Source organism: Cupressus sempervirens, chromosome 3 (genome assembly GCF_028749045.1).
Source record: "Cupressus sempervirens isolate cs-2001-9-10 chromosome 3, ASM2874904v1, whole genome shotgun sequence".
NCBI lineage: Eukaryota > Viridiplantae > Streptophyta > Pinopsida > Cupressales > Cupressaceae > Cupressus > Cupressus sempervirens.
In genome coordinates, this window is record NC_143120.1 from 902390165 (window position 1) to 902416453 (window position 26289).

General features: G+C 33.6%; 1 pseudogene; it reads right to left on the reverse strand.

Annotated features, from left to right (window-relative positions):
- The window catches only part of LOC149569707 (sucrose transport protein SUC9-like), a 73188-nt pseudogene extending 50329 nt beyond the window's left edge, over positions 1-22859 (reverse strand).
- Positions 22860-26289: the final 3430 nt, after the last annotated feature.

The following is a 26289-nucleotide window of genomic DNA, read 5'->3' on the forward strand; positions in this document are numbered from 1 at the left end:
ACTGCTCAGAAAGGCTTGACAAACACTCTTCTTACTTGATTTTCTTTCAGTCTTAACATGAGTAATTTTTCATTTTAGAATTTAAGTACATAAATAATACACTATAGTATCAATGTCTTCCTTGGTCTTAGTGATCCTTTTATATACCAAATAACTCAACCTTTCTCTAGTTGTTTTTATTATAGCCTCTTTTCAATTCATCTTCATCAATCAACTACATGATAGCTTTAAAACTGAAAAGAACTTGTCTCACTACCAGGTAGCATACTTGACATCATTGACAAAATAATGATTTTTTCATTACAATTTCTTCACTTGAAAGAAATATCTTTTCAATAATATCTATGAAACTTCTCCCTCTATTAGTATATTTCCTTCCTCTGTATAGGGTAATGTAAAATTTTTCAATCTCCTTCAATCTATCTCTCTTATATCTACCTTGATAGGTTATTTTTTCTTTTTATTATCTCCCTCTTTTTGATATATTGCTCTTTGACAAAAATACCAAATACTAGTCATCTTTGTATGCAGACATAATCAATTCAGGTTCTCCCTTTGTCACCTTGCATGTGACTGTAAGTCTTCTAATTTAGCTCCTTCATTACTTTAGGAAGCTCTTAAAGTAAGATCCATGGCATCAATTTGTAACAAACAACATTCAAATCAATTGATTTAGGGTTCTACACAGGCTCCTTAAGTAGCTTGGGATAGGTTATCAACCCTAGTTTACCTCTAAAATATTAATGTGCATCATTAGGTAAAGATTTTATGAATATATTAGCTATTTGTTCCTTTTTATTAAAATATTCGATCCTTTCTTCTTTGACTTAAACCAACTCCCTCAAGTAATGGTACTTGATTGCAATGTGCTTAGTCTTTGTGTATATCATAGGGTTCTTTGATATGTTTATAGAACTTGTATTCTCACAATAAAGTACCACAGGTTCAACGATTTCCTCCTTCATTCCTTTGAGTAGCTATTTGATCCATACGACATTTGCACTATTTACTGCAATATCCACAACTTCAATAGTAGATTGAGATATACGATTTTATTTCTTACTAGTCCAGATGACCAATCTCTTTCCTAAGAAAAATGCTTCACTACTTGTGCTCTTTATGTCATCAATGTTTCCAGCCCAATCAACATTTGTATAGGCTCTTAATTCAAAGTTTTCATTTTTCTTATTGTATAGACCATACTCTTATGTTCCTTTTAGATATCTCATAATTGTCTTAACAACTACCAAATGATTCTCCTTAGGATTTGCATAAAAACTTGGAATTATCCCAACAGCTAATGCAATGTCTGGTCTGCTATGTGCTACATATTGTAACTTGCCAATCATAGACCTATACAATTGATAGAAATATCAAACTTAAAAAAATAAAAATGTTGTGATGTGTCCTTGAACTACATAAAACACCCAAAAATTGAGTCAAGAGAGAACTCTAAACCTTTGAAACAAAGTTACAAAAAAGCATAGCCTTGGCACCTAGAAAAGCACAACTAGGTCTTAAGCACAACATATTCAAATACTAGCCTTATGCTAGAAATGGTAACCTACAAGTTTATAGGATATTGGAAAGGTTTCAAAATACTTATCCAATTCAAATTTATGGGTTTGGTCTTCCTATCTTGTTCCAAAGGGTCATAGATAGATAAATTGCCTTTTAATCCTAATTGCTAGGTTTTGTGAAGGAAACACAAAATTGATGATATATCAAGTTAGGATATCAACTAGGAAACATTTAGGTAACTACAAGACATCAATATCCACCCTTATATGGGTTTCATCCATCCCCCAAGTGCTTGCAACACTTCAATATCTGTTGTCCTGTACCAAACACATAGAGGTGTTTGGCCTAGGGCTTGCTAGAAAAAGTGATTGTCTTGCTCTTCATCTCCCTTCCTTTAGGGACTATATTTTACAACATCATAACTTTCATTTTACCATGTGGAATGAAATTCCCACAATGGGAATGATAGTTAGGACGTCGTTCCTAAAGCTAGTCACTAAATGGAGGGTTTTGACGCACCTGAGAAAGAACTTCAACTAACTTTAGTTATAGAGTGCTTCAAAGTCTCAAACCAATTAAATTATTTTGATATGATGTCTAGGATTCCAAAAGGTTTTGTTATTTACATGTGCCAATCGATACCAGTTCATGTGCTATGAAAATGCAACATTTTACAAGAAAAATGAGATCTTTTATTGATTCAAAATGCAAAATTACATATTTGGTGTGTGTCTCTTTGTATTCTACCCACCTAAAAGGGCTATTTGAAGACCTTTCACAAATAATATAGCCAATTTTTAAAGGTAATGACCATTGGGAGTGATTAGGTGAAAGTTTGTTAAATTTAACAAAAAACTGTCAACCTCGTTGTGCAGACAGATTAGCTGATTTTAGAGACAATGCCGATTGAGTTGATTCAGTTAACCAAAGATTCCCAATATTTTTAGAGTAATAGTTTTAGAATCCTAAGAGCACACCTATCTTATCCTAGGACTAGGATGTGCCTAATGACTATAGTAAAAACTCCATGGTTTATAAAAAGCAATGGTGACTAGGCCTTACAAGTAGGCTTGATTTATTAGATAACTATTTTTATCCATTACATATGTCTCTTAGGAAGAAATTCATTTGACTAGGACTAATATAGAGTTAAAATGATAGATTCTCTTGGAGAATGGAGGGTTGGGTGCTCTTGCACCATACTCCCTTGCTTGAAAAACTCAAGTCCCACTTGTAGATAGTTGTTGAATAGAGGTTCCTATTGGAAGAATGAATGTTGATGATATTCCTATGGGGGAGTACTAGAGAAACATTATTTTTATGATATCTTACATTCCTAACTGCGATTGTCATTGATGTCAACATAGTAGTTTTTTCTGGTATCTAATAGAACAACAATAGTAAAGATCAAGTTGATAGGGATAGATCATTGAGAATTTTCACTAGTTAGGTTAATGGGAGATAGTTCTAAGTGTTTAGAAAATGAAGCTAACCATGGGTGCATAAGATATTAAGTTTGGAAGAAGTTATGAAAGTTTTGGTGAAGATTTTTCTAGGATAGAGTTTACAAAAGCATGTTCTAGTAAACTTGTTATATCTCTTAACAGATTTGTTATTATGAGAAGTAAGGTTAAAGGCATGTAGAAGACATGTTGGAGATGATGTGGCTAAGATTGCTCGAAATAATATTACATTTATGGAAAGTTATTCAAGTTACAAGGTGACTGATTAATGTTATCGCTAAGTATAACATGTTCTTAATGAGGTCATATAATATTTAATTGACAAAGTGTAATAGTAGAATCGGGGAATTGTTTTATGGATTCAATATAAAGGAAGAACATTTTCCTTTGTTGTACATAAATGATTACACGAAGCATGAAGAGCATAACAGAAGAGAAACAAGTTGATATGCAAGGATAAGTAGAGTAGAGTGAAGTTCAAGAAAACTTCGTTGTCAAGCTTTTATTTTGACATCCAAAGTTTGATATTTTGATCTAAGGTTTGTGACCTGGTCTAAAAGTTCTAATAGTGATTGGTCTTGTTGAGAGATTAGAGGGAAGAGGATAAAGCATAGTACAAACAATTATTCTACAAGGAATTGCTAAGAGATCAGTTAGATAGTGAAGTTCAGTTGTCTTTCCCCAAAAGTTATTTGGACAGGGACTCTTATGTATTGAATACACTCCTAACATGGTCTATCCTCTAACTATGTATATATATATATATATATATATATATATATATATATATATATATATCATTGTGGGCATCATTCCCACTGGGGCTTTCACTCTGATCAAGGGTTTTCATAATTAATAAATCTGGTGTAATTGTGTATGTGCATCTTGTTATGGTTTCTATTTACTTTGATTGAATGTTTAAGATTAATCAATATTGATAAATGTTTTAATTGGATAACTGATTAACCTCTCCCCCTCTCAGATATCTTGGTGGACTATTATTTCTAACAATTGTTATCAGAGTAGTAGGTCCTTGAAGATAAACTTTAACAACTTTGGGAGATCCATGGCTAACATATTCAAAAGGATAGTTTGAAGTTTGATGGGACAAATTATGAAAAGACATATATTGCTGAAAGTGCACTGGAAACTTGTACTAAGGGTGAGAGAGAACTTTTCATGTGTGACATGAGAGCTAGAGAAGCACTATTGTCTACACTTCCTAAAAAATAGAGTACAACCAAGTAAAAACACTTAATACTTCTCATAAGATTTGGAAAGCTTTGGAAAATAGTTTTGAAGGTGATGAACATTCTAAGAAATTGAGGCTACAAAGCTAGATTTGTGCATTTCAAGATACTAAAATGATGGAAGATGAATCTATAAGAACATATGTAGGTAGAATATAAAAAATTACTATAGGTATCATATCTCAAGTAGTAACCAAGGAATATGATAATGTGATTTGAAAGTTATTGAATAGTTTAATGCCACCATTTAAGCAGAAAGTTCAATTGATATAGTTGTTGATCTCTTGTACCAAACATTTCACCAAGGAAACATTACTTGGGAGGCTTGAAGTAATTGAGAATGAGCTTAGATAGTCTAGAGAATTGTCTAGAATATAGACAACTTTCAATGCCCTAAATATTCAACCTAGTCTATCAAGGAGAATGAGTGCTAGAGGAGATGTTGCTAGTAGTAGCAAATCTGGTGAAGACAAAAAGATATAAGATGGAGTAGCCTTTCTTGTAAGAAAATAAAAATATGGTAAGAAAATCTTTAAATGTTGGACTTGTAATGAGTTTGGTCAGTATGCATTGAAGTACCCTAAAAGAGAGAAAAATTATAAAAGAAACTTCAAACCTAGAAGAGATAGAGATTGTTTGTATGCCAATGAAGAAGATGAATTTGATGAACAACCAGTAAGTGCCAGTGATGATGAAATAAGATTTATGGCTATTAAAGAAGAAAGTCTAGAGAAAATGGTTTTGGTGTCACAGGTTGAAAATAAATCTAATTAGATAATTGATTGTGGTTGTTCACATCATATGATTCATGATATGAACAAGTTTGTTGGCTCCAAAATTTATGATGGAGGCATTTTCAGAGTTGGAAATAATGCAACTTGCCATGTTAAAGGTATTGGATCTATAACTCTTGATGGTAAGACTAAAACTATGGATGTATATTTTGTTGATGGTTTGAAACACAATCTTTTGAGTGTTAGACAACTAGTGGATAAAAGTTATTAGTTGTAGTTTAACAGAGATGACACACATGATCAAAAAAAAAGTTGGAAATGTAATTGGAATAGGAGCCAAATCTAGAGGTAATGTATTGTAGCTAAATCCCATTGAAATGACAAGTTTGGTTGCAAAGGTAGATGATAGTTGGCTATGACATAAGAGATTTTGTGATATAAAATTTAACAACATTGTGAAAACTAGTAGTATATTTGTAGTCAAAAATTTTCCAAAGATTGTAAAGCTTAGTAACACAATTTGGAAGGAGTGTGTATTGGAAAAGCATACCTAAACTTCTTTTCCTAGCAAGAAGTTGACTACTACAACAAAATTCGAGATTGTACAAACAAATCTTAGTGGTCCTACAAAGACTAAATGATTCTATGGTGAAAGGTACTTCATGATTATTGTTGATGAGTTTTATAGAATTATGTGGGTTGCATTTCTTAAAGAAAAATTTGAGGCACTTGAAAATTTTAATATATTCAAGAATAGAGTTGAGATGAGAACTCCTACTTTTGGTAAGAACATGACAAAGAATCATCCAGCAAAGCAGATCATCGATAGTAGAGACAAATGTGTCATGACAAGAAGTAGAATCAATGAGGAACTATGCCTAATATCTCAAGTAGAACCAAAGAATGTAGATGAGGTATGCAAAGATGACTATTGGAAGCAAGCTATAAAATAATAATTGTATCAGATAGTGAAGAATGATACATGGGAAATGGTCTCTAGCCTAGTAGACAAGATTGTGATAGGAACAAAATGGGTATTCAAGAACAAGATGAATTGACAAGGTAAAGTTGTAAGGAAACATGTAATATTGGTATGTAAAGATTGCTCATAGTAGGAATGATTAGACTACGATGAAACCTATGCTTCTATGGCAAGAATTCAAGTGATAAGGTTATTCTTAGCCTATGCAACACATAAAAAATTCAAATTGTTTCAGATGGATGTCAAGTCAACATTTTTGAATAGAGAACTTGAAGAAGAGGTATACATAGAATAGCCTGAAGGTTTTCCTTTAATAGATGACAAGGATATGGGATGTAGATTAAAGAAAACATTGTATGGATTAAAAAAAAGCACCCAAAACCACGTATTCAAGGTTGGACAAGCATTTGGAAAAACTTGGATTTTGAAAATGTATGGCAGAAAATAATCTATATTGGAAAGAATTAAATGATGGATTGATGATTTTGGTGATATTTGTTGATGATATCATATTTGGAGGAGATGATGGTGAAAGTGAAAAGTTGGTAGAAGAAATGAAGAAGGAATTTGAAATGAGCATGATAGGAGAAATGAAATATTTCCTAGGATTATAGATTGTGTAGGATAAAGAAGGAATATTTATTTCTTAGAAAAATTATTTGAAATATCTATTGAAAAAGGTTTCATTTGGAAACATGTAAACTAGTTCGAACACCTATGATATTTGGACACATGTTATCTAAAAAGGATGAGGCACCTACTATTGAGCAAAAGAAGTACAAATCTATGATTGGAGGATTGCAATATCAGACTCACACAAGGCCAGATATAGCAAATGAAGCTGGAATTATTACAAGATTTCAAGAGGATCCTAGAGAAGCACATTATGTACTAGTTAAAAGGATATTTAGATATCTAAAGAGAACACCAGAGTTCAGATTATGGTATAAAAAATATGATGATTTCACTTTATATTCTTATACTGATGCTGATTGGGGAGGCAGTATGGATGATAGAAAGAGCACCAATGGTGGAGCATTCTTTCATGGAAAAAGATTGGTTTCTTGGTTAATGAAGAAGTAGGACTGTATCTCATAGAGTACAATAGAGGCAGAATATGCTGCAGTAGCAAAAAATGATAATCAAGTTTTTTGGATGAAGTAGATGCTAAAGGATATAAAGATAGAATTCAGTGAACTTGTTGTCATACATTGTGATAACACAAGCATAATGAATGTGTCTAAGAACCTAGTGTTGCATTTCAAGACTAAGCACATTTCTATCAAATATTACATGTTGAGAGAGAAAGTTGTAGAAAATGAAATCAGATTGGAGTATGTAGGTACCAAAGGGAAGATTACATATATTTTCACCAAGCCTCTTCCCAAGGAGACTTTGGAGTATTTATGAGATATACTAGAGGTTATGTCCTACCTACATAAGAGTAGATGATGCAAGAGTGCATCAGTCCAATGATATAGAGCACTATTGTTTTTTTGGAATGAATGTTGATGCTTCCTATATGTGGAAGTATCTATGATGGATAGAGTCATCTAGGACTCTTGAAAGATGTTTCCTTAAATAGTGTCTTTAGATACTTGAGAAGATCAAAGATAGTTGTTGTAGTGTTAGATGGTTGCTGAAACCCTTGACATTGATGTCAATGGGGGAGAAATTAAAACATGAAAAACATTTTGATATAGAGCACATTGAGGAGAAGTGTGTATGATTGATGAAAAGGATTTCAAGAGAGGATAATAGTATTTAACATTTGGTATTCTTGGAACTAGATGTTTTTCATCTATGTTGCCATCAATGCCAAAGGATGGGGGGGGGGGGGGGGGGGGGGTGTTTCGGGTAATTGGAATCATGAATTTTGATGATATTCCTATAGGGGAGAATTGTAGAAACATTATTTTGGTGATATATTGTGTTCATGTCTATGTTTGTCATTGATGTCAACATAGCAATTTTTTGTGGTATCTGACAGAAGAATAATTGTAAAGATCAAGTTAGTATAGACATATTATTGAGGATTTTCATTAGCAAGAATAATGTGAGATACTACGAAGTTTCTATCATATGTAGCTAACCTCAGGTGCCTAAGATATTAATTCTAGAAGAAGTTATACAAGTCTTGGTGAAGATTGTTCTAAGATAGAGTTTACAAAAGAATGTTCTGGTAAACTTGTTATATCTCTTAACAGAGTTTTTATTCTAATAAGCAAGGCTAAAGGCAGGTAGAAGACATGTTGGAGATGGTGCATGGCTAAGCTTTCTCATCATAGTTATTCAAGTTACAAGGTGATAGATTAATGTTATCACTAAGTATAACATGTTCTTGATGGAGTCCTATAATAATTAATTGAGAAGGTGTAATAACTGACTCAGGAAATTATTTTATGGATTTAGTATAAAGGAATGACATTTTCCTTTGTTATATATGAATGATCGCATGAAGCACAAAGAGTGAAATATAAGAGAAAAAGTTTGATATGCAAGGATAAGTAGAGCAAAGAGAAGTTGGAGAAAACCTCATTGCCAAGGTTTTATTTTTAGATTTGAGGTTTGATATTTGGATCCAAGGTTCATGACCTAGTCTACAAGGCTTGATAGTGATTTTTTTGTTTGATAGGATAGAGCAAATAGGATAAAGTAAAGTACAAACAATTATTCTACAAGGAATAGTTAAGAGATTAGCTAGATAATGAAGTTTAGTGGTCTTACCCCAAAAACTATTTGGACAATGGGCCCTTCTACCTTTTACAACTCCTAATAGGATTGAAACAACTCATAATAGGGTTAAAATCTCCTAACACATATTCAAAGTCTCCTAATAGGCATTCTTATTTACTGAATGTTTTTATAGACTCCTAATAGGGTCCATCCTTTAACAAGATATATATATATATATATATATCTTTGTGGGCATCATTACAACTGGGGCTTTCCCTCTGAACAAGGGTTTCCCTAGTTAACAAATCTGGTGTAACTATGTATGTGCATCTTGTTATGGTTGTTGTTATTTTTATTGAATGGTTAAGATTAATTAAGGTTGATAAATGTTTTAATTGCATAAATGATTCACCCCTCTCCCTCCTCTCAGTTATCATGGTGGACTATTATTTCTAATAGTGCCATTCTTGGCAATACATTCTTCACTCATCCATGTAGCATTTATGTCTGGAAGACCCTTCCACTTGACTGAGTATTTTGAGTAGGTATTCTTCATTCTCTTCTTAACCACCTTAGCATCCAAAATATTCTCCTAATAAAGGGGTTGACTAGGTGGTAGATCCTTGATCCATTCTACGTGTTTGTCAATATCCAACATTAAATCATTATTACTTGCATCACCTTTGAAAAGGGTGAGGTCAAAAATATTAAAGATAAGAGAAATCAATATGTTAGGAGGCAATGAAATTTCATATGCATTCTCTCCAAATTTTTGCATCATTTGATAGGGTCCAATATTCCTCATCTACAATTTTGTGTTGCCTTGGTAGTCTTGCTTTGTTTAGATAAGCACATAATTGATCTCCTTCTTTTAATGAAACATGTCTCTTTTTCTTGTCTACCTACTTCTTGTGTCTTGTAGTATTCTAATTTAGAGCATCTCTAACCTGATCATGAATTATTTTGATCCATGTTGATAATTCTTCACCTCATGCACTAGTTTTGAAGTCACTTGGTGAGTCTCTTAGTTCCATTACTCCTATAGGATGGAATCCATAATTTCACTAGTACATTTGGGTTCATTTTTTGACTTTTATTGGTCAAATTTTTGACCTAGATTTTGACCAAATTCAACCAACCCATTCGTCGATATTTTTCTAGTCAAAATTTTGACCAACTCACTGGTTGGTCAAAATTTTGACCAATATATTGTTTGAAAACCTACCAAAGACATTGACTAAGTTCAAGTAGGAATCGGTAGAAATTTCAACCAATAAAGGTCAAAATTTTGACCAACAAAGGTAGAAAAAAAATTTTTGCGTTGGTGGAAATTTTGACCAACAAAGGTAGAAAAAAATTTGCGTTGGTGGAAATTTCGACCAACAAAGGTAGAAAAAAATTTAGGCATTGGTGGAAATTTTGACCAGCAAAGGTAGAAAAAATTTTAGGGGTTGGTGGAAATTTACACCAACAAAGGTAGAAAAGACCCAGGCATTGGTGGAAATTTTGACCAATGATGGTGGAAATTTCCACCAACAGCTAGGTGTAAAGTTTTTCCAAGCATTCTATAAAATAGTTCACATGTCTTGCCTATGATATGACATTTTACATGCATCCTACACTCTCTCATCCAGTTGATGATGGATTATGCAGAGTGATCTGAAACCATGATTTTAAAAAATACACATAATCAAATCCAAAATGAACTTGCACTACAAATAGATTGTGAAAATCTAATATTGTTAATTTTTCATGCATGTCTACCAAGACAAATATATGTTTAAGTTTTGGTTTTCCTAGTATACATGCATGCAATTTTACCAATATCGAATTTCCACAATCCATTTGTAGTGCAACTTCATTTTGGATTTGATTGTGTGTTTTTTAGCATCATGGTTTTAGATCACTCTACATAATCCATCATTAGTCAGATGAGAGAGAGTGCAGGATGCATGAAAAATGTCATATCATAGGCAACACATGTGAACTATTTTGTAGAATGCCTGAAAAAATTTACACCTAGCTGTTGGTGGAAATTTCCACCTTCAATGGTCAAAATTTACACCAATGCCTAGGTTTTTCCTACCTTTGTCAATGGAAATTTCCACCAACGCCTAAATTTTTCTACCTTTGTTGGTTGAAATTTCCACTAACACCTAATTTTTTTTCTACCTTCGCTAGTCAAAATTTCCACCTCCATCGGTCAAAATTTCCACCAATGCATGCCAACCAAGTACGTGTGCCAAGTTATCTCACCAAGCTAGCTTACCAAGTCATGTCACCAAGTCAATTATTGGAGTACACTCACAAAGTTGACTCTTTAGGTTCACTCATCAAATCACCCCACCAAAATGCCTCATCAAGGTTAGTCTTTAAGTCCGCTCACCAAGTCAGCTCGCCAAGTCGTCGGACCAAGTCGATTCACCATCTCGCCTCACTAAGTGGACTCGCTAAGTCAGCTCACCAACTTGCCTCACCAAGTTGACTATTCAAGTATGCTCGCCAAGTTGACTCTTTGAGTTTGGTCATCAAGTCACCCCACCAAAGTGCCTCATCAAGGTCAGTCTTTAGGTCCACTCATCGAGCTTGCTCACCAAGTCCACTTGCCATGTCATGTCTCTAAGTGGCCTTACTAAGTTGGCTCACCAAATTGCCCCACCATGTTGCCACTTTAAGCCCACTCACCATGTTAGATCGCTAGGCCGACTCCCCAAGTCAGCTTGCCAAGCTGACAATTGAAGTACACTCACCAAGTCAACTGTTCAAGTGCACTTGCCAAGTTGACTTAGAGTTCGTTCATCAATTTGCCCCACCAAAGTGCCTCATCAAGGTTAGTCCTTAAATTTGCTCACCAAGTCAGCTCACCAAGTCACCTCACCGAGTCGGCTCACCCACATGTCCCACCAAGTCCCCAAGTCCGCTTGCCAAGCTAACAATTCAAGTGCACTCACCAAGTCGACTCTTTAAGTTTTCTCATCAAGCCCATACCCTAGGTCAACTCACCAAGTCACTCCCACACAGTCACCTCAATGAGTTGACTTTTTTAGTCAACTCACCAAGTCTACTATCCATGTACACACACTAGGTCAGCTCACCAAGCTAACCCACCAAGTCATTTCTCCAAGTCGATTGTTCAAGTATGCTCACAAAGTTGACTCTTTAAGTTCGTTCATCAAGTCACCCCACCAAAGTGTCTCATCAAGGTTAGTCTTTAAGTCCGCTCACCAAGTCAGCTCGCCAAGTCATCACACCAAGTTGACTCACCATCTTGCCTCATCAACTAGACTCACTATCTTGGCTCGACAACTTGCCCCACCAAGTTGACTATTCAAGTATGCTCACCAAGTTGACTCTTTGAGTTCGATCATCAAGTCACCCCACCAAAGTACCTCATCAAGGTCAGTCTTTAGGTCTTCTCATCGAGCTTGCTCACCAAGTCAGCTTGCCATTTTGCATCTCTAAGTGGCCTCGCTAAGTTGGCTTGCCAACTTGCCCCACCAAGTTTCCACTTTAAGCCCACTCACCATGTTAGATCATTAGGCTGGCTCCCCAAGTCAACTCGCCAAGCTGACAATTGAAGTACGCTCACCAAGTCAACTCTCTAAGTTCGCTCACTAAGTCTACCCCTAGGCCAACTCTCTAGGTCAGCTCACCAAGTCACCCCCACTTGCCCCACCAACTCGCCACTTTAAGTCAACTTGCCATGTTAGCTCACCAGGCCGACTCCCCTAGTCAGCTTGCCAAGCGGACAATTCAAGTATGCTCACCAAGTTGGCTCTTTATGTTTTCTCACCAAGTTTGCCCCCTAGGTCAACTCACCAAGTCACCCCCATCCAATCACCTCAACAAGTCGACTCTTTAAGTTAACTCACCAACTCGGCTCACCCAGTGGTTTTACCACCTTTCCTTGGAAAGTTGGCTCGTTAAGTGTGCTTGCCTAGTTGCCCCATTGAGTTGCTTCTTTAAGCCCACTCACCATATCAACTCACTTGGTCAACTCACCAAATTGACTGTTCAAGTACACTCACCAGGTGGGCTTTCCAAGTCACCCCACCAAGTCGTGTCACCAAGTCGACTATTCAAGTATGCTTGCCAAGTTGACTTTGAGTTCACTCATCAAATACCCACAAAGAAAAATCAATCTATTATTCTAGGAGAAAATATGAATACCATGGAGGGCATAGTGTCATGGACTATAAAACCTCCTTTCCTTTTTCCTTTCCTATGTATCTGTTTGAAATAAAAATATAAGAGAAATATAAAGAACTTCCACTATTAACAATGCCAATGGGTGTATGTAAGTTGACCTGTATCCATAGTTATTAATCAAATTTTTTATAATTAAAAAAAAAGTGTGTTTTTCAAAACAATATTTTAACTTGCACTTTATGGGGAGAAGCATTATGTTCTTTAATTTTATTTTTTAAAACTATATAATAATTAATAATATCCTTCAAACATTGATAATTGTGAAACCGAGTTGGATTAGTAGAATTATTTTCTATCACAAAACAATTACTATCTTCAGCTTCTTTGTTCTGAACCATTGATTTTTTGAGAAACTAAATTTTCGTACTACTGTGAGACCATGGTGCTGTTGAAGGTTGTTCAATTTGACTTTTAGCCATAAAATGTGCCAAATCTTTCAGTAAATCATGTTCTAGATGTGAAGCTTCTTGTTTCTCTGATCCATTCTGTACAAGCTCTTCCTCATGTACTTTCTTTTCAAAAAGCTTTGAAAGTAGTTCTATCACCATTCTTTCTTCCTAGATAAATGCCAGCAAAAGATACTTTTCAATTTTAGGATTTGAATGCATCTCCCTAACATTATAATAGAATATGTTTCATCCATTTGTTCTGTACATTTTTCTAATTGAAAGCACCTTTTTTTTCTTGTTTAATGTGTTATATAAATCCTTCTAAAAGGGCTCTTAGAGTCTGTGAGGCCAACTTATCCTAAAAATAAATTGTAAACAGATGCTACCATTTTTTTTTTTGGTTTATCAGCAATTTTGTAAACCATAAGGGAAGATTTCCACTACTTAGAAACTACGATGTTAGCAAAGAAGTGGAGCCTAAGGTACCAGCAATAGCCACATATGTTACTTCCCCAATATCAAAAGTAAGCAAAACTCACAAATAAAAGAAGAATGTCTATAGCTTAAACTCATGTAGAAAAATATACAAAGACAAATAAATAATTTACAAAGCATCATCTCGCTACTATTCATATTATCTTATATTGAACAAGAAGAATAGGTCTTAATATAATATCTATGACCTCTGAGATCACTATTAAATGTCAAAAGTCAGTCATTTCTTATGGTAGCAAGTATAGTAAAATTTTAGACATTGGGAGAATGTGAAGAATGGATCTTGCATAACTGTCAAGAGGATGCAATTTTTAATCACTTTGGAAGAAGCCTAAGTCAATGACTATGACATCTAGATACTCGCTACAAAATGATTGATCGATACTTAAAAGAATTAAAGCAAATAAAGCTCAAAATAAATAAGGTTTAGAGGACAACCATAAAGAAACATACTTCTACAAACTTATCTTGTGGTAAGGATTGATGTGAAATGTCTTGGCAGTGTACTTTCCTCTTATCATCCATAAATTCTAGGTTTGGTTCAGCTGGAGCCTTCAATTCTTGTGAGCTACATAATGGAGCTTCTGAGATTCTTTGCATCTCAGTCTTTCTAACTGCTGCATTCATCAAGTCATCTAACTACTGCTGAACCTTCTTTATTTCATGTAAACTATCCAAGTTATCATTAACAACACAATCTAAGCATTGCCAATATCTGAATGTAGGCACTTCAAGAGGGGGAAGTAAACAGACTATCTTTTTCCACATTCTTCTTTGCAGTAAATACAGAGGAAAAGGCCAGCACTTACTTATATTTGTTTCTCGAATATTTGTCACACAGACTCTGCAAGAGACAATAATACATACCTTGAGCATGAAAATAGTCTAAAACTATCTAGGAGCACATCATTCAATTTGAATTTACGTAGGACAAAGATGTAGATTTTTATTATGTAAAATAGAAAGTAAACTAAAGCAATCAAGTTAGTTGTTTGTATGCCTAAGTGATCAAACAATGGAGACTGAGGTGAATGTAACATTCCCGATAAGGTGAATTTTGTAACATTCTGAATACATATAATAGTTGTACAATTAATATATTAATGAGAGTTGAAGTATTGTAGTAAATAGAACATTTTGATACGAAATGTATGTTTGATGCGTATTGCGTTTTTTGTTATCTCCACACACAACCATCATCTACATTATCACTTGTCTTCTTGATAGGCGTGATAAAAGAAAAATAAAATCTTCTGGAGTAGAGATCTCACATAATGGGAGATTTCCATGCTTAGCCTCCTCATGATCTTTTTGGCCTAAGATTATCCCCACAACAATTTAAACGAAAAAACTCGTGACAAATGTGAGATTTTTAAATTTTTGTACAATTTCCTAGCCCATCTTAATGGTTGGTAAGAAGCATTAAAAAGAACAGCAGGAAACCTAATCAAGTTTCAAATTTGAAATAGCATATCTCAGAAAATAGAGAGTTTTAGTAGGCATGCCTGCACCATTTTTTGAAAGTGAAGCATGCAATGTTGGTAGCTCAGCATTGAGTGTTACCCATTTTATGTAATTTCCTATAGCTTGAAGGTTATAAGAGTTATGTATCTCAAGGAGTTGGTTTTCTACTTTTAGCTTCTTTTTTGAATCTATTATGTTCATTTTTGAAGCTTTTAGACTTATTTCTATTGCCTCATCTTTATTATCTGCTATAAAAGAAATAGGAAGATGTTGCCGAGTATTCTACGCTATCGACTTCAGCACATGCTTGAAACTAGCAAACTGGCTTACAGTTGAAGACAGATCTAATGAAGATGGATTATTATCTAGACTTGTGTGATTGTCCATAGCACATGTCCCTATTTGTGTGGAATGACACTACACATCGAGCTCTCTCTTCCATAGCACATGTCCCTATTTGTGTGGAATGACACTACACATCGAGCTCTCTCTTGTTCTTTGTCATCTCTCTCTCTACTTTACTTATGTACTTTTGGCTTAAAATAGTCCCATCTACATGCCTTATATTTTTCAAGCATGCAAAACTCGATAATTTTGTGTTCCTGGTTGTTACCTTCAATCGCAAATTTACTTTTGCTTTTCACAAATTTGTCTGAGAAAGAGCAATAGCAGCTAGTTCTAAGGATTGACTTTCTATTTGAGCCTATTTACCATTGATGATCTTTTGCCTTTTTGGAATCTATTTATCTAGGTTCTCTAAAATAGTATTCATATTTTCTCCTGGAATAATAGGTTGATGGTATGTTGCATGAAATAAAACAGATTTGAGCCTGTTTTGTTTGACATGTGCCAAGGTCAATGAAGGATTACCCTTTCTGAAGATTCTCTACTGAATTAATCGTTTACAATCATTCTGAGAACCTCATGTAGCTTAACCCCAACTTTAATTTTATTTTTAACCATGGTTTTTGTAAGATCTAATAGTTCAACTATACCGATTGTTGATCATAGCCAATAGTCCAGAGTCCAGACCTAGCAATTTTCCTCTATCTGTTTAGATCCTCATAGTGCCTAATGTCATGCTTCAATTGAGTACTACATTTGTTACTAAAATTGAAATGTGAAAAATATGGTGGTACTATTTGCTACCAGTTACAATAGTTCACTCCCAAGTTCTTGATGCAATTACTGATCCAAACCAAAAATATGAGTGTTCAAATATAATAACAATGTCTCCGATGAAAGTTAGCATTTAAAATGATTACAATGTTTCAACATAATAATTTACAAAGGGCATCCCAGTATTTTAGAGTTTTCACTCATTTCAAAGAGAATTTTACCAAATTCATCTCAGAACCAAAACAATGGATTCTAAATGAAAATCATAAATAGAAAATGTAACTTACAAAGTTGTATTGACAAGATGCATCACACACTGCTTGTAAGTATGACATTGTCCAACAAGATCTATAATCCCTTCCTACTTCAGACTCTGTATATTGTAGCTATTCCAATTACAAATCTACGCCTTGTAAAATAGCTTCAATACTACTAATGCATGTATGAGCATATTCATTTTTTTTATGTCCTTGAAAATCATTATGTTGATATTTAATCCAAAAGTCTAGCCTCATATTATAAAGTACAAAAAGTAAAATATGCTCCCAAATGTTGCAACATATATTAAATGGAAAGCATCTACAAAAGTAGCCCTCAAGAAAAACACTGCGCAGCTAGCAAAGTATGCTCAGGATTGAAGTAGAGACTTTGAGTAGCATAACAACTATAAGAAATTCAGTCTTAACATGAAACTTAGTAAATTAGTTGCAAATTTATTCGTCTAACTATCCAGGAGAATGAGATGCTTGATCCATATCACTCTACTAGTAATGAATAAGAATAGCATGTGTATTAAAGATAAATCACTTGAGCTAGAAACTATATCCGTCTTTGTGAATCTAAAATATGACATAGAAAAAAGTGGAATAGTTCTGATGGAGAAATATTATGAATGAGCCAACTTCAGCATCAAATGCCTGAATAACAATCAAAGTATACCTCAAATTCATAATATTTGCAACAATATAGAGACCTTCCTCTTCTTTCACTATCTACGTTAGCCATTTGATTAGATGTATTTTGAGAATTAATGGAATGGTTTTGAGCCAATTAACAAATTCAAAACTTGACTAAACACTTTGATTTAAGATTGACTCATCATCTCTAGTGGGCATTTGTTCAATGGGATTTCAACTTGCACACTTTGGTACTCAAAGAGAAATAGATGTAAATAGAGAGGGCATGTTCTAACATTTATGGTCATCCAATTTAAATTTTAGTCTTTGCAATTTTGCACAATACCTTTGCAGGAAAGGAAGCCCTCAAGCTAGTTAGATAGTTCAGACGCAAATGTCAGTAGTCCTTGGTTTAGTTACTATTCTGGGAATTGAGTTGAACTTGTTAATTATTTCAGATTTTTTGTTGTGAAGGAAATTGAGAAAACTTGTCTGCTACCAACAAATCCATTTATACCAGCTAATTTTGCATTGAGGAAACCCTTAGTCACCTTTTGATGACTAAGGTGTTGAGGAAGATTAGGACTATAATCAAGAGCTACTTGTCAAGCCCTTACTGTAAATTGTAGACTTATAATTATATAAAAACTAGGTGTTGCAATTAAATTTAATAGCAATCCATTGTAAGAGGTAAGCCCCTACTAAGAAAGGAAAAAGGGTAGATGCTCATTTGAAAGGTTGAGTAAAATTCTAACATGGGCCAACTACAACTAAATGGTACATTAATGCCAGCTACTAGTTTAAACAAAATATAATTATCAACTACTACTTAAATGCATCTACAAGCTATGATCCCTCATGAACTATGATTAAGATTAAATAGACAATATTCAAAGGCAGTGATTGATCATAAGGAGATGCATCCTTCAAAATGAGATGATACTAGTGAAAAATGTAACATTTCTCCACAATTAGGGATATAAAAAGAGAGCTGGATCAATTTTTATCAATAAAATACCACGATAAATCAATGAGACAGAAAACTTCTACAAGTTCACTACCCAATCAAAAGGCCAAGGAAACCTAATAATTAAAGTAACTAAAATTATAAACTATGTAGCATGAAGCAATAGAGTGAAATTAAAATAATCTAAAACTAAATCTTCAAAGCACTAAAATGTTAGAAAAGATATTAAGATTGTATTCACAACCAATCTTGTGAAAAGGCCAGTTCATATATTTAGAGCATACTTAAACAGATCCAAGAAAAGTTTTCCTATCAAGAAAAAAACTATAGCCAGAATGATCAGAAGGGCCAAAATCCTTTTCAATCGCCACATTAGGGCAATAATAAAACTTCACAATTTCTTTTTAATATGGTTGTTGTCTTTGAGACTAGCAGAAAATTCACTTGTTAAATTGAAAACTATTGCAAAGCCCAAAAAAGGAGGAGCATTTCTCTACTTTGACTAAAATAATGTTCCATGACAAGAGACCCTTGGCCCATATTAGAGTTTTAGATAAGGAGGAGGATTTCTCTACTTTGACTAGAATAATGTTCGATGACAAGAGACCCTTGGTCCATATTAGAGTTTTAGATGAGGCTAGTAGCAAGTAGAAATTTTTTGAGGATTGATACAAAGTTATTTGGGAGAAATGTTACCACTCCCACGTATGAGTTTTCGATTTCACATTCCTCACATTCCTCAAAAAGGAATATAAGGAGAAAAAATTTTGATGAGAGGTGTATTAGGAGTGCTCCTGATTTAGGATTGGAAATTAGAAAATTTGAGAAAAGATACAAAGGAAACTTGCCTCTCAATGATCCTGTGGATAGGACCCTTGGCTGTAGCTAATTCTCAAATATTTTTGTTCCTTTTGTCCCTTTTTGTGAGTCGAGGTGACTATTTCTGCTAGCCTGTCCATCTATAAATATTTTTTGATTTTTGTAAATAGGTTGAGAACCTTTCAAAATCCCTCTTTTATGATTATTTAAACAAGAATACGACATGCAATACAAGGCTCTAGTTTGCATCAAGTTCAGAAGCATAAGTGCCACTATCCTTGTAAATCACAACAAAGGGGCCAATTAGATGATAACTATTAATCAGAAGACTATTATATTGAAATGAGCTAGATATCTCTGGCCACATCTTATTTAAACTTGTAGGGTGACCTTGTATCCCTCAACCCTTTTTTGTGAATACTTAATATTTCATTAATAGAGAACGCACTATTCGTCAAAAAAATGAGCTAGATATTTCAGCCAAGAGCATAGTGTGAGTGATATTTTTGACTGTAAATAGCTATGTTGTTACTTTATTTAATCTACTAAGTTAATAACATTTCTCATAGGTATTTGACAATTTGAGGTTAGTTGTTTAGTTATGCATAAATGTTTATGTGGTGGAAGTAGTAATTTCAATGGGCTCTCTACTATACAACAACTGCTAATTCTGCATTCTGAATAATTTGCATTTCTTCATATCCATCAAGAGAAATATTCAAATATACCATGTACTTCTAAAACCAAAAAATAGTTGCACTGCAAAAGTGAACTCAGAAGGGATTGTGTTGATTGAATTTGCAGTAAATTTACTCACAGCCTTGGAAATGTTCATAATAATCATGAAAGCATAAAAAACAAAAATACGTTTATTTGAGGGAATATGTTGATTGAATTGACAGTGAAAATTAAATGTTCAAAATAATTGTGAAAGCACTAAAAAGGAAATAAGTTGATTAAAGAATATTTACCTTGACCTGCTCCAGAATCTGAAGTAAAGGTTCTTATTAATGCAAAAGGAATGCTATATGTTACCTTCAAATGTCATAGGTAATCAATCTTTATCAAATTCGTAAACTATAACTACCCAAAGTATAGAGAATAGCACTTACCATGATACTTTAATATCAAACTAGTCACTTTAATAGAAACTAGAAATTATATATGTATATACATAACATCCAAGATAACTATCAAAGGGGGAGGGTCTAAAACATACCGCAAGAGGTGCTCCAAGGGCTGCAAAAACAACCAAAGCTGCAATTTTAACAGAACTATGAGGAGGTACAGATTTGTGATTTTTAGCAAGTTTGGTGATGATAATAGTACATGCAAGAAAAAGGCATAGAATGAAGTTTGTGATTGCCCATAATAATCTAGGGCCTGTCCTGCAAGCCATAGTTTCTATCATCAAAGAAGTTGTTCCTAGCATTATTGAATTTAGCATTAGGCCAAATGATCCTAATCTGACACCTTCATCATATAAAATTGGAAGAGGTTCAGGACCAAAAGGCATTCCCTTATAAACTTCTTAACCCATCCAATTTGTGTCAAAGAGTAAGAAGGGGAACCATGCAAGCCATGTCAGTGCAGTTACAATAAGTAAATAAAACATTGGAGAAGGGAGATCTCTGAAAGCACTAAATAGCTCCCATATGAATGTCTCTTGGGTTGCTTCATCAGCCTCCTGCTCCTCATCATCTTCATCATTTTCATCAACTGGATTATTAATTTTACCTTCCACTGCCTTTGCCCTCACTTATGCTTCTGCTTGAGCCTTTGACCATCTTTTTTCAGGGGTGGCTATTACACTAAGAATGGTAGTAGCCACTAAGAGGATTATTGCTATAAAAAATGAAGACTTTAGATTAGTACAACTAACACCACAGGCCTCTATTCTTGTGAACGAAAGAATTTTATACCATTTACTGTAAGAACCAATCACAAATCCTAACACATTCCCTACTACCATAAATAGTGATAAAAAGGCATTGGCACTCCTAGTTTGCCTCTAGTTTTCTCCGGCTAGAGGAAAAGCATTTAGAAATACATATGGGTGGAGCTTCAAGAGGCACTAGAATTCAGTAAAATATTTCATTTATCAAATTAAAGTCCTTCATTTAGCAAGAGAATACAATCTAGAGTTCATTTATGGTTGCCTAGTTTTAATTTCTTGTGGTTATTTGTGAAGAGAAAAATTTTCTCATGGAAACACTATATTGAGTCCTTCAATGATAGGGAGATTGAGAATTCTTCCCTCAAAATTTGCACTACTTAGCCCATGAAAATGAACAACTTTTTCCTTGGAGTGAAATTCCCTATGGACAATGTCCCTCTCCAAGGAATGCGAAGAAATTAGACCTTTCTGGGATACATTCAATGAAATATAAACCAAGTATGGATGTTCTTTTTGGAAAGTCTCTCCATTGAGAAAAGAAACTACATTGGCAGTAGAGGAGTCTTTAATGGGTACACACTAGAATATAAAAAATCCAAACCTATCTAGCACTGCCTTTGATGAAATATGCACTCCTAAAAGGAAATGCTTGACATAAGATAGTGAGATATAGCCTTTGATGAGCATAATTATTCAAATTACAACCATCAAGAGCTAAATTTTAAAACTCTATAACAATTAATGAAATCTAATGATAAACCATAGGAAATTATTGGCTTCAACCAAAGCCTCTTTAAATGTGGTAGGGAAACAATTTCAAAGACCTATGATGAGCTATGGTAATGAAATATTTTGCTTGATGAAATTTTTGAAAGCAAAAACATTTGGTACATCCCTTTGTACATGGTAAATTAAAAATATCCCATAGGTAAAACTTTCTCCGAAGGGAATAAATATAGTTGATTGCAGATTAATATAGTAATAGTTTCATGAATCTAAACATTAGTCTTTGTAGATTAAAAATTAATCACCTAACCATCCTATAATGGCTGATCTTAACAGAGACATTCTATAAACATATACTTCCTTTAAGGTCTGTTTTCTGCATGGCTAAGCTAAGGAGGCTTTCATAGACAACCCTTCATGGAAAAGTCTTGAACATTGGGCATTGAAGATTGAAAACCTCAGGAGGTGGGAAATGTCAAAGTTTTGCATTAATCAAAAAGGTTTTTTTCTCTAAATATTTGAGTTGTTTTATACATGGTACTTTTTTGTTGGAAATTTTGTATAAATGGTCATGTTCAAGTCGGATTGGAGCTAACACCAACATAGGACAAATGTATGCAAGTTGACCGTTACCTTGAACAATACTACAAGATGAGATTGAAAAAAAGATAGGGGAAAAATAAATATAGCTCAAAAAGGCTGTAAGTAAGGCCTTAACCATCATCTTAAACATAAAATTTCTAGATACCATTGCAACAAATAGCAAAACAATAGAAGCATGACATGCTTGATAAATCTGTGAGGATTGCCCTACAAGGCCCTTGAAGCATATTGTTGGCAAGATCAAGGAGCCAAAACCCCAAAACAAAAATAGTAATAGCTCTTGGCCTGTATGAGATTGAATCACCAAACATACATCCTAAATCTGTTGAAAATCCAATGAGGATAACTGCCATTACCACAATGCATGCTCCCATAACTATAAATGGCCTCCTTGTTCCCTGAGAGCACTCACATCTATCACTATAATACCCCACTATTGGTTGCACAAACATGGCAAAAATAGGGCCACATAGCCATATATAACTAGCCCATGTATGAGGAATACCTAAAACCTGCACATATGGTGTCAGTAAGGAGAGCTGCAAAGCCCATCCAAATTGCATCCCTGCTGCCACTGATGCAACCTTTCTAGAGTTCTCAGAGGAACTCCATTCTTCACTTTTCTTCCCACATGAAAATTTCTATTCATGATTAAAACAATCCCACAAACTCAAAAAAATTGGTATCCGTATGACAAATAACAACAATTTTTCAATGAAACTCACAGTCAATTACTATGGCAATAAAAGAGGTTTCAAATGACGGATATGCCGATAGCATTAACTATTGCATGAACCTAATGATTCTAGATTATATATATATGAGGGTGACCGCAAGAAGTTGGGTCGCAATTCTGTGGAAGTCAGATTTGCGAAATTGTACTTCTCAGAAATGGGTACCCGTTTCTAAAATTAAGCTTTGGGCACCCAAGCCAAATTTTAAAAATTGGGTACCCAATATTGAAAATCGAATCGGGTGCCCAAGCCACTCAAATATCGGGCACCCGTCCTTTTACAAATTGGGTAACCGAGTTTTAAAAAATTGGGTACTTGATTGCTTAAAAATCGGGTACCCAATTTGTAAAAGTTTATATAACTTCTTTTTTGGCATTTTTGAGGTCATTTTCATGACCTCAAAAATGGGAGCCCAATAAGAGACGCATACGGGAGCCTAATTTTTAGCCCTATCGACTACCCCCTTGCTGCTAGTTTTCGATACACCAAGTATTTTAATATGTATTATACTATTTTACTTTATTTTTTTCAATTTTCAATTTAATATGTATGTTAATTTATTATTTTTTCACTTTTAATATGTACGTAAAATTGTAAATTTACATTTTTAATGAACTTAGATGTTTAAATTTTTGTATTTGTTAATTGAAATATAGTTTCATAAATGTTTATTTAAAAAATTATTATTTTAGATGTTTTGAAATGTATTTAATTTATGTATTTATTACAATGTTGAATGATTAGATTAGATGTAAATTCATTTTTTAAACTATAATCTTGACCTTACCATATAAATAAAACCCTAAACATATATAAAGTACTTAATCACATAACAGTCTGCCAAGGGATCCAAACAAAAAACTTATAGTATTTAAAATGATTTTATTTAAATTGTATTGAACTTTTTTTCATGGATCGAAAATGGATGATGTAAACTATTTTATAAATGTATATTCTTTTAGCCTTTCATACCCTATGACATGTACAGTGGATGATTGTGCATTCTGAATTAATTTGCCAAGTGGCATTCAGAACAAATGTATATAAATTATTTAAATGGATTGAACTGAAGTAGTTAATATTCTTTCATGTGGATGTGTTATTTATTTTACTTTTAGTATTTTATAATTATTTAAAAATGAAATGTAAATGTGCTCATTAAGGAATGCAATCTCTTATGTTTTTTTATGTATGTTATTGCTTGCTTAGTAAAACTTTTGATTAGTTCTTTGGATCCCTTGGTGGGGTGTCATTTAGGATTAATTATAATGTCAATTTTTATTGAATTTAACTCTAATCATAACCCCTACTATCATCTTAACCTTAATCTTAATTTGCTAAAACCTAGACCAGGTAATATATAAATAATTAAATAACTTTCCTATCTTACCTTGAGTACTAATTTTATAAATGTCAAACCCTAATATTTAAAGGTAACCTTGGCCCTTAACTAATTAATATTATACTTATAAACCAAATTGAATTAAACTATGATCATAAAGCTAATTATATATCCCAGCTTAAGAGTAGAAACCTTGAATTTAACCTTAAAAATCCTTTCCCCAATTGTTAACCAAATTGAACCATTACCCTAGAAGATTGAACCAAGTTAAATGTTGACCTTAAGACTAAACCAAATCACCCTAAACTAGAACTCAATAATATATTGAACACTTTAAAACAAAATTCAAACCTAACTTTTTTGAATTAATGTTGGTTTTTAATCTAATAGCTCTAACTATAATTCTATATCTAAAACCAAATTTAGCACTTTAAAACTTAATTCAATTTATTAACTCTTGTTCTAATTGAAACCTAAGCATGTAAACATAATCAAACAGTACAAACCAAATTGAACCCTAATCCTAAAACTAATTAAACATTGATATCAAGGTCTCAAAATGATACATCATAAAAAAATAAGAAGAGACTTGAACGAATCAGGCATCTAATTAAGTAACCCTCCCTGACCATCAAGAGGTGGAGGTGTCCACATCAGTTCGAGTAGGAGCCCAGACTAGACTCTTGGATGCCTAACAATATATCTAAAGAAGTGAATTACTTGTCTTTCCACTGGATGCCTAAACCTTTATATCCTAAGTGAGTCTTCATCATGTAATATCTAATTAGGAGGGTATTGAAGCACTCTAACACTGCAATCCCTAACTAGATAATAATGTTAGGATGGACTAATTTCTATTTATCTTGGGTTGGAAGTGCCTAAAAGTGTTTTTTGGAGACTGGAGATTCCCCTATTTGTTTCCTATTTTCTTGTATGGGTAGCCTAAATATTTATTTCCTTTGCAAAATGGAAGGCCACATAACAAAATATTGCCTTATTCTATAAAAAGAAATACCCACCCCCTAGTGATATATATAGTAAGATCATTTTCCTAATTTTAATATCATTTTTTTTGGCTAGAAGACAATGATAGTTCAAAATGATTTAGAAGATAGGGATAAAATGAGAACCATCACTCCTAGAATGAAGATGCATTATTCCAAGTGATAAACCCATTTCTATCATAAATCAACTCCTCGATCCAAAAAATTAGTAATGAGAAATCCCTATGTCAAGTAATCAATGAAGGGCTCATAAAATTGATCAAGTGATCAACGAAGGGCTCATAAAATCCCTAGGTCAAGTAATCAATTGATCCCCAAGGGGAGATAAGAATCTCATTAAAAATTAGAGACAGGACACTCCTAAATACATATCATGCAAAAAAATTATTGCCAAGGTCTTAGCCTCTAGACTAGAAGATATCCTACCCAAGATCATTAACCCTACACAAAAGTGTTTTGTTAAGGATATTTATGCATATTGGAGAACTTGATAACCTATTGGAAGACTTTGGATTGAGAAACATTTCTAGGATAGAGTGTAGGCATGCTCAAGTAATTTATTATGAAAATGTCTACAAAAGGGTGGAATGGAATTTCACTATGATGATGTTGCAAGCCCTCCATCCAATATTAAAAGTCAAATGGTGTCCTCTCTTATGATTGGTGTTAGGGTTTTAGTAAAGAAATTAATGGGGTTAGATCATAATTTTTAGGACTTTCTAGATCAATAATGAAAGGGTGTCATCTTGCATCATCTTTATTTTTTATTGTTGAACATTGACTCATTACATTATCTCCTTAGAGATAACTAGTTGTCTCTAAAAGTTAGAGGATCTAATCTACAAATAATTAATAAATATCTAATGTACATAGTTTGTTGATAATATATTTGTATTCTTTTTAAGCTAGAGGAGTGCAACACGAGTCATTTAATGATCAAATTGGACCTCTTTTCTTTGTATTGGGTAGTAAGATTTATGTCTCTACATCTATCTTATT